Below are 10,763 nucleotides of genomic sequence, written 5' to 3' on the forward strand. Positions count from 1 at the left end.
TAATGTAAACTAGAAAGTATTAAAAGGATTTTTTCACAATTTTCTATAGCTTTTAATCTAAAAAAAAATTTTAAATTTTGTATCAACACGTTTTAATATTAAAAATTTTAAATGCATTTAAATGTGTAAAGTAATTAATTACAAAAATTACTAATCGAGATTTTTCATGATGAACTAACTAATCGAGCATTATTCCAGTTTCAAACTAGCCGTCTATCTTCATGTCGTTTTCAGCACCATGTTTAGCAGCAATGGCAAACGTATAGTAATATATTAGAAGAAAACTCATTACTCAAAAAGTCTCAACCCTTTACTTATAATACAAATAGTTATGAGCTGTAGTGTATCTCCTTCAACTTCCAAGAAAAGAAAGTAGAAATGGTTCACGCATATTTGAAGATCTTGATATTGTAATTGTTGGTGGAGGCATTTGTGGCCTTGCCACTGCCCTTGCTCTTCATAGGTACTTATTTCTGTTCTTATTTTCCTAACATGTGTAATTGTTACACATGTTAAGTGGTGCTAAATATTGTCTTTTTGTCTTGACACTTAATGTTGTAGGAAGGGTATGAAGAGTGTGGTTGTTGAGAAATCAGAAACATTGAGAGCATCAGGGGGTGCCATTGCAATTCGCCTAATGGGTGGAGAGCTTTGGAAACTTGGTGTTGCTTCAAAGCTCAGGTCTAATGGCATCCGCCTTGAAAGGTATGCTTCGCATTATTCATTACACGACAAAAGCTACCCCCTGCTTTCTCGATTTCATTCTAGGATTGACATAGCTATATCCTCATCTCTATTGATTATTGTAAATACACAGGATGCATGAAATATATCTCAATGGCGGCAAGCCAAAAGAAAAATTTGTTGACTACTCGTAAGTTTTAATTTATCATTACCATGCCTTTATTAATGTTTGATTATAAAGTTTTTATAAGAATGAACTTAATCAATTGATCATATAATTTTAATATTATGGCAGAACATTGGGGAAATTCGTTGGGTAAAAAGAAGTGATCTAATTGAATCTCTAGCTCAAGATCTCCCTCTTGGTACGGTACAAGTTGGATGCCAAATTTTCTCTGTGAAAATAGACCAAACACTTCTTTCCCCACTCTTCAATTGAATGATGGCACGATAATTAGAGCAAGGTATTTATATTCTTCAATAATATAATATGTTTCTGTTCTATATATGATACTGGCATAATGCATACCGACAACTAGTTAAATATAATTTATATATAATCATTCTCAAGGTCTATATCACAAATTTTGCCTTCTAAGTTAACCATTGCTGATAAAACGTACCAGATTGTTGTTATATATTTACGAATTAATAAATTTTGCCTTCAAACTTTAACCATTGCTAAAATACGTACCGATTGTTGTTAATATATTTACGAATTAATAAATTTTTGCCTTCAACGTTAACCATTGCTAATAAATAACGTACCAGATTGTTGTTAATATATTTACGAATTAATAAAATTTTGCCTTCTAACGTTAACCATTGCTAATAAATAACGTACCAGATTGTTGTTAATATATTTACGAATTAATAAAATATTTATCCAGTTGTTTTCGGACGGTCTATTTTAATGTTTAAAACTTATAAGTAGGGAAATTTTTATTATTTCAGAAACCTTAAGAGTCTAATTAGGGTTATTTGACTGCAGATGTTGATTGGATGTGACGGAGCCAACTCTGTGGTTGCTGATTTTCTTGAGTTGAATCCCAAGAAGCTTCACCCTTCAAGTGGAGTGAGAGGCTTTACATATTTTCCAAATGGCCATGGATTTGCCCCTGAATTACTCCGAACTATTAGAGATAAAACTATGGCTGGGGTAGCTCCGGTCAATGATAATCTGCTTTTCTGGTTCGTAAATCACCAATACAATTATCAGGGTATGTACTTATATATGAATTTAATTAAGCTTTTAAATATCGGTTTATTTAATGATAAATGTATACCTTTTAATAAAAAATTATGTAGTATGGGTTTTTTTTTTCTCTCCATTTTTATTATTGGATTGAAGATCAAGTAAAATAGAAATCTGACAAATTTTAGAGAGAATAGTGGTAAATAGGAAATTTTTTTCATTTATTATATAAGCTTATTTCATTAACTTTCTCAATCATTATTGTCTTGTTAACTACAGATTCAAAGATGGTCGAAGATCCAAAGATGATCAAACAAATGGTTCTAGAGACCATCAAGGGTTTCCCTCAAAAAACGATAGATGTGATACAAAACTGTGACATTTCTTCCCCATCATTCAACCGTCTGAGATATCTTGCCCCATGGGACATATTGTTAGGCCAGTATCGGAGAGGAACTGTGACAGTGGCCGGAGATTCGATGCATGCAATGACTCCGTTCATCGGCCAGGGTGGCTCAGCCAGCATAGAAGATGCAGTTGTGCTGGCTAGATGCATGGCAAGAAAATTTCAAGCCAATCATAATAATGATCATAAAGATTTCAAAAGTAAGAAGATGATTGAAGAAGCAATTGATGAATATGTGAATGAGAGGAGACTGAGATTGGTTAAATTGGCTTTACAATCTTACCTTTCAGGTACATTAGTGGATACTCCATATATGCTTGTGAAGTTGATAATGTTGGTGCTTTTGAGTGCCTTTTTTAGGGACAAATATGCTCATGTTCGGTATAATTGTGGTAATCTGTGAGGACTTGTTGCTTCAAGAGTCAGCTAGCTAGCATAGCTTCAATGGTTGCACTTTATAGTAATTATTTGTAATAAATCACAGACTTTGGTTACAATGTTGTGAAGATATTGGTATCCTTTTTGTAACTCCATTATTGATTATAATATTGTGAGGATACTAGCTGGTTTTATTTTTATAAGTTTTTTGTTAAATATTTTAAGTCTATTATTGAGTTTCAGTAAAACTAGTGATAATTAATATTTATAAAGCTATCATAGTTGTAACAATTAAGGTGTTAAAACATTTTCTAATAACGGTCGGTGAAAGTCCATCTTTATCATTTCAGAATCATAACGATAGATAGTAACATCAGATAATAAACTTATGAAAAACAACATTGAAAGACATTAATATCTTTTAAGAACAACACATAAATGAGCTAAATGTGAATCTCGTGTTTGTACACACACCTCCTTATGGATATCTACATGATCAAGAGTCATTATTCTCAACTTTTAAAAAAGGAAAATAATAGAGACACCGAGAGTAGTGCATCGAATGATGTGACACAATCTTGACCATCGATTAAACTAAATATTAATCGACGGTCAGGATTACGCCACGTCATTCGGTGCACTACTTCCGATGACTGTAGCATTACTGTCTAAAAAATTGTAAGGTTCAACTAGAACTCCAATTTTGTACTTAAATTCCTAAAAGGATATGCATATTTTTGGGTTATAAAATAATACATGTCCTATCACGGCAAAACCTTGGAGATTTGTTCTCAAGAAAGATATGTGTATTGAATTGACACTTTAGTCCTTGAGATTTGGTTAAACTAAAGGTGTAAACGAGTTGAGATAAAGCTAAGCTTTAGGTTATTTGAGCTTGGCTTAGTTGCTACAGTGTAGAACTTGAGCTTGGCTAGCTTGAAAAATCGAGCTCGAGCTCTGAAAAATTTGCTCCCTATTAGTTTCAAAACTATCAAATATACCCTCATATTCTTTTTTTTTTAAAGTTTTTAAAAAGGCATTTTACACTATTCCAACTTTGAAAAGAACATCCTAGCTTTTTGTCCTAGCTAACTGTATTATTTTCCTTTTTTTTTACTTCTCCATCTTTTTTAATTTCTCTTTTTTCTCATTTTCTCTTTATCCTCTGGTTCTCTTTCTTCTTCCTTCTTCATCTTCTTTTTTCTTTCTTCTTCTCTTTCTCCTGTTCTATATATATTTTTTCTCTTTCTTCCTTTTTTCTCTTCTGTTGATGCGTGATTTTTATACCAACGAAATACACGTGTGCAATGTTGAGCAGGCTCAAAGGACACACGTGAATGAAAAGGAAAAGGATAGTAAATGCAATGGGAATAGTTTTTAAAGTGGTTCAGATGCTAAGGTAGCAAATCCTATGTCCATTGATGCTTATATTGATGATAAGGGTCAGGTCGCTTTTAGCTGACTGACTTTACAATGACATTACAAGGTATCAAATGCTAATAATTCTAGGGAAAGAGAGAGTAATTAATCCAGTGTAAAAAAAAATGTGCGAATCCCCTTTAATGAGAGAGGAGCTCCCAATTTATAGTGGGATGCATTGAGGCAATGATCACTAAATCTGTAAGTTAGTGGGATTATCCGTGCAAATCCTACTTTATGTCACATTGCCCACCTTCCAGGGTGATTTGTATGATTTAGAGCAGGGATTGGACACGTAGGATCACCACAACTTCTAGTTGGCCTGACGCGCACCCACTATTCTGACAGAGGCAGGCTGTGGTGGTATCCATGATTTGACTCTTGTAGGCTGACTGGACTTGACGTCAGCCCTTATATTTTTTAGGCATAACAGAAGTCCCCTAGTTTTTAAGGTTCGAGGATTGAGCCTTGGAAACTACAAGTCATGCCGCAGCGGGATGATTTCTGGAAATTTTGGAAATTCTGGCATGTTTGAAAGTAGGTCGGGATGGCACTTTTATGAACACGACCTCGCATGTTCATTGTTTGCAGAGGACGGGCGACATGATTTCGTCAAACATCACCTGTTGTTCTTTGGTATGGATGCATTTAGTGAAACAATCTCTGCGCTGATAGATGTGCCCTGTGCGTGATAAGTGCCAGCCAAACGCACTAAATGCATTGTATGCTGACACAGTGTGCTTTATCAGAACATTAAATGCGTTATATGTTGGAACGATGCCCCTTATCAGAGCATTAAATGTGGACTTGAGACGCAATTAATGCTCTGAGAGAGATATGGTCGTCGTTTGAGCTTTTCAACGAGAAAGATGAAAGTTTGACTTTATCCAGTCGTGACGCTCACTCTTCCTCGCTTATGAGCGACACGTGGCAGTGATCAACGGTAAAAAATCTTTGCCGCCCAAACGCCGTTTCGATTTCGAGAAATCCAAACTCCGATTCACACGCTATAAAAACCACAAATCATTCTCAGGCAATGTCACCAGAGTCTTTTTCACAAAGAGCGAAAGATTTTCGCAAACCTGGAACCTTTGTATTCCAAACCTGCATTTTTTCGGCATTTGAAGCAGAAGCTGTTTTCATACTCCAAGAAGTAAGAACTTCTTTGTCGTTGTTTCATTATTTTCATGGTTAAATGGCGTCAGTTTCCCAGTAACCCATCAGAGACGAGATGTTTACGTCGGGTTTGAGCCATGAATGGTGGCTCGACTCATGATGTTAGGGTTTTCTTTGGGATTTAGGAAGTTTGTTTCCTCCCACGTCATCATACGAAATAGCGTACGATGGCTAAATGACCCTTCTGCTTGTCGCTTTTGCAGACTGGCAAAATGGACCCCTTAACAACCAGATCCGAGCAGGGAACTGGCTTGTCCCTACAGGGTGCTCCGATTATCCCTCTCCAGGTCTTCTTGGTATTTACCGGGGACGAGCTTGAGAGGATAATAAAACAGTATGGTATCGAGATGGACGTTTTCCACGACGTGACACACTCATCGCGATACCCGTCAAGTGGCCTGGCCGCGATCTCCAAGGAGATCATCAAGGGTAGGGTACTGATCCCCTTCCACCCTTTCATCAGGTCATTTTTGGACCACTTCGGGGTCACGCCGATGTAGCTGACTCTGAATGCATACGTCATTGCTATTGCAATGTACATCGCGTGCTAGGAGAATGGGCTGGACAAGCTGCTGCGATGGAGCTCGACTATTCGTATTTTTTGAAAAAGAGCAAGGACAAGGATTCTTATTACTTGTCCAGGCGACCTACTATCGCTGACGGGATACACAGTTATCTTAGCAATACGGGGGCCTACGAAACGAAGTTTTTCTTCTTTCGCTATGATGGCCATTGTCGCTTCCAGGAACCGAGTAGGACTCGTTCTCTTTGGGTTTTTTTTTTTTTTATTTGACAAACTCATTACATTCGAAGTGAGTTTTGTCTAACGACTTGATTCCTTTCTGACAGTTAACAAGATGACTGACTTAGGGCTACTCTTCGATCTTCGATAGAAGTAGGATCGTGCACTTCGGCTGTTTACCCGAGGACAAACGCGACGCGAAGAAACTCGTGACGACCGCGAATTTATGAAAATACGGTTTCTTCAACACAAACGCGTCGTTAGAGCCCCCACTGAGTAAGTCCTGCTAACTGATTCTTTTCTGGTCGTGAAGTAAAATACCTTTGCTAACGATGCTTTGCATGCAGCAACCATGCCTCCGAAGGAGTCAGAGCAGCCACGACGAGGGCCGCTCAATTTTCCTCGGTTGAAAAAAGCCAAGGCGATCGATGCTGCTCTGACCATCCCCTCGGCTGAAGGTGCACCATCAGGCCAACCGACGCTACCTTTCAGAACTTCTCAGCCACAACCGTCAGAAGATACGCCAATGAAAACCACAAAGGTCTCCCAGCTGTTGCCTGCTCGCCCAAGGATGAAGACAATAGCTCAGCAAAAGAAGAGGAGGCAGATTCAGGTCGAAGAGTTGGAGACCGAATTTGAGGGTGAGCAGCTCAAGAGGTCGTAGAAGGACGTCGAAAGAAGGTCGAGTAAGGAGCCGATGGACGACACGACCACTGCTGAAGGCACGAAGAAGGATACTCCAGTGTTGGACTCGTTGGGGAACCTGTCAGAGTACTTGCAGCCAGTGGTCTACACTTTATTGGAATGCAGACTCTCGGAATCATTTGAGTAGTTCACAAATTCCAGCGACGTGGACCTAATGTCCACATCGGTCCAACACTTAAGCAAGGTGAATGAACTGTCCTCGGCGAGGACTACCCTTAGCTCATTTTGATTGGTTAACTCTATCTTTCTTTGTTCGCAGGCCCTTCTTTCCATGCGAATGTCCTCGGAGAAGGTTCAACTGGGAGCTGCAAACGAGGAGATTGCCCTAAAGGAAGAGAACGCAACACTCAAGCGAAGCCTAGAAGCCGTCGAAATAGAGAGAAACCTATCTTCTAAATCGGTGAACTGGTACTTGAATGAAAGAGATGCGGCTCTTCGCACAGTGGACTTTCAGAAAGCGCAGCTCGAGAAGCATGGAGAGGAGATAAAAGAGTTACAAAGGACCATAGCCAGACTCTCCAAGGAGGCCGGGGAGAAGGACCAGGAACTTAAAGCGACCTCTCTACAGGTCTTGCGAACATAACAAGAGAGAGAAGCTTCCGAGAAGCTAAGGCAAGCTCTTGAAGTTGAACTTTAGGCAAGTCAAGGAAAAGTTGCTTCCTTGACAGAGGAGATGCAGAATCAGGCAGCGGAGGTCGAGGAGAAGGCTGCTGAATAGGCAATCGAGTCTATCTATGCCTTGCGATCGAAGAATCTGTGACTTGATATGTCTAACCTCTCGGAGGACTGGCGGAACACACTTATGTCTATGGCACGGGAGGACGATGAAGCGACAACCTCCCGAGCAGGAGGTTCAGGACATGCCTCGGATAAACCCTTAGCTGACCAGCCCTGGGACAATGAGGTCTTTCTTTTAGGAGCCAGATTAGGGCTTTTAGTCATACCATTTTGCCTGCTGTACTCCTCATTAATGAAATACATTTTGACTTTTACAATTTATGTTCGCTTTATACATGAGTACTTCTTGATTGCTTACATTCATTGAACAAGTGTGATAACATAACTCATTTGCACGAAAAAGATCACATGTGAAGATTGTTACAAACGCGCAAGGTAACACTTTACAAGGAAATGACTTACAAAAATCAGAAATTAATTTACAAGGAAAACTGAGTTTGGAATTACTGATAGTATGGTCGAAGGTGCTCAGCATTCCAAGCTCGGGGTACTTTGGAACCATTCAACCTTTTGAGATGATAAGTCCCCGCCTAATTACTTTGTCGATGCGGCATAGACCTTCCCAGTTCGGTCCTAAAACTCCTGCACTTGGTTTCCTGGTACCGAGAAGAACTTCCTTTAACAAAGGTTGCCGACCTGGAAGTCTCTTCGCCTGACCTTTGAATCAAAGAACTTCTTCACGCGTTGTTGATAGGCTGCTATCCTTAGCGAAGCCTTGTTGCGATGTTCTTCAACAAGGTCTAGGTTTGCTCTCATAAGTACTTCGTTGTTGGCCTCATTGTACAAGTCCCTCCGAACTGAACCAGTTCCTACCTCTACAGGGATCATCGCTTCGCATTCGTATGCCAGCAAAAAAGGTGTTTCCGAGGTAGAGGTTCTTAGAGTTGTTCTGTATGCCCATAGGACTTCGGGGAGGTCGTCGGCCTAATTTCCTTTGGCTGTGCCAAGTTTGGCCTTCAGAGTGTGCTTGATGGTTTTGTTGACAGCTTCAACTTGGCCATTTACTTGTGGTCTTGCGACTGAGACGAATTTTTTATGGATGCCCAGCTTGTCGCAAAACTGTTTGAATTCCTCATTGTCGAACTGTTTCTCATTATCCGAGATGAGGGTATGAGGACTTCTGAAGTGGCACACAATATTCTTGAAAACGAAGTCTTTGAGCTTTCTGGTCGTGATCGCGGCTAGCGGTTCGGCTTCTACCCATTTGGTGAAGTAATCTACCGCGACCATGACATATTTGACTCCCCCTTTCCCAACTGGCATAGGGCTGATGAGATCGATCCCCAGATGAAAAAAGGCCAGGGACTAGTCATAGTTATCAATTCGTGGGAGGGAGCTCGCGGTATGCTCTCGAACTATTGACACTTATCACACCTCTTGATAAAGTTGTAGGCGTCATCTTGAATTCGGGGCCAATAGTACCCTTGACGAACAACCTTGTTTGCAAGAGATTGTGCGGCGGTGTGATTACCGCAAATCGCTTCATGAATTTCCCTCATGATATAGTCTGCTTCTTCACTGGTTACACATTGAAGGAGAGGGGCATTAAATCCTCTCCTATACAGCTGTTCCTTGATAAGGGTGTAACAAGAAGATCTTATTCGTAGAACCCTTGCCTCGACCTTGTCGTCGGGCAAGATCCCATCCTTGAGGTATTGGAATGGGAGTCATCCAGAAATCTGATTGTGTCACATTCACGGCTTGTTTGATCGGGCTGATACTTGGGGCCTCGACGAATCAAACAGGAATGTTATCCGGTGTTTTTGAGTCCAATGACGAGGCTATTCTTGCTAGGGCGTTCGCCACAGAGTTGTTATCTCTGAGAATCTAAGTGATTTCGAAGTGTTTGAACGGCTCGAGTGTGGCCTTAGCTTTTTTCAGATAATGAACCATGTTTTCTTTCTTGGCTTGGTATTTTCCCAAAATCTGGTTAACGACCAGTATGGGGTCGCTGTGGACACTGATTGCGGTTGCACCTATTTCTCTAGCCAACCGTAACCTAGCGAGCAAAGCTTCATACTCAGCCTCATTGTTGGTTGCCTTGAATCCTAACCAAAGAATGCTGTGAACACGAGCCCCTTCGGGGCTCAAAAGGAGAAGACTTGCACCAGCCATTTTTCTGTTTGATGATCCGTCGATGTTGAGGCTCCAGGTCGACAGATTCTGAGTAGTTTCCTAGATGGCTTCGCTAGGCTGTTGCTCTGATTCACTTGGAAGATAGGAGAATTCTGAGATGAAGTCAGCAACTGCCTGCCCTTTAATAGTCGATCTTGGCTTGTACTTCAGATCGAACTGACTCAATTTCATGGCCCATTTAAGCAATTTACCCAATGCCTCTAGCTTCTGGAGGACCTGCTTGAGTGGGTAATTAGTCATCACATGGATAGTATGGGCATGGAAGTAGGGTTGCAGCTTTCTGGAAGCGATCAGCAGGGCATAGGCTAATCTCTCCATTTCTGGATACCGCATCTCGACATCTATCAGACGCTTGCTTGCATAGTACACTAGCCATTGTACCTTTTCCTCTTCTCGAATAAGGGTTGCACTGACCGCTAACTGAGAGACGGACAGATACAGGAGCAGGATCTCTTGCGGAAAAGGCTTGGACAGGAGAGGTGGTTTCCCGAGGTGTTCTTTTATACTTTGGAATGTCTGTTCACACTCGGGAGTCCACTCGAACTTCTTGTTGGCCTTTAGAACATTGAAGAACGGTAAGCAGCGGTCTGTTAGCCTCGATATGAAGCGATTTAATGCTGTTATTCGCCCATTAAGACTCATAACCTATTTTTTACTGGTCGGGCTTTCCATATCGAGCAGAGCTTGAATTTTCTTGGGGTTTATTTCTATCCCCCGCTGGTTAACCATGTATCCTAGAAATTTTCCTGACGATACTCCGAACGAACACTTGAGAGGATTCAGTTTCATTCTGTACAGTCGAAGGATATCAAACATTTTAACGAGATACGTAATGTGATCTGAGCCACACGGGATTTGACCAACATGCCATCCACATAGACTTCCATTGTTTTTTCGATCTGGTCGAAGAACATCCGGTTAACTAATCGCTGGTAGGTTGCACTAGCATTCTTGAGGCCAAAGGGCATAACTTTGTAGCAATACAACCCCCGATCTGTAATAAAAGATGTATGCTCTTTGTCTGGCCCGTACATAAGAATTTGGTTATATCCCAAGTATGCGTCAATAAAACTTAGCAGCTCGTGCCCCGAGGTGGCATCCACGAGCTGGTCAATTCTTGGTAGGGGGAAGCTGTCTTTAGGATAGGCCTTGTTGAGGTCGCTGAAGTCGACACAGGTTCGTCA

General features: G+C 40.8%; 1 long non-coding RNA gene across 1 annotated transcript; it reads left to right on the plus strand.

The window, feature by feature from the left end:
* Nucleotides 1-1,826: 1,826 nt before the first annotated feature.
* LOC116113524 lies at nt 1,827-2,226 on the plus strand. The gene is made up of 2 exons (XR_004125425.1): nt 1,827-1,904; nt 2,159-2,226. It is a non-coding gene; the product is annotated as an uncharacterized LOC116113524 (long non-coding RNA).
* Nucleotides 2,227-10,763: the final 8,537 nt, after the last annotated feature.

The sequence above is a fragment of the Pistacia vera genome, unplaced genomic scaffold (genome assembly GCF_008641045.1).
Source record: "Pistacia vera cultivar Batoury unplaced genomic scaffold, PisVer_v2 Contig68, whole genome shotgun sequence".
Lineage (NCBI taxonomy): Eukaryota > Viridiplantae > Streptophyta > Magnoliopsida > Sapindales > Anacardiaceae > Pistacia > Pistacia vera.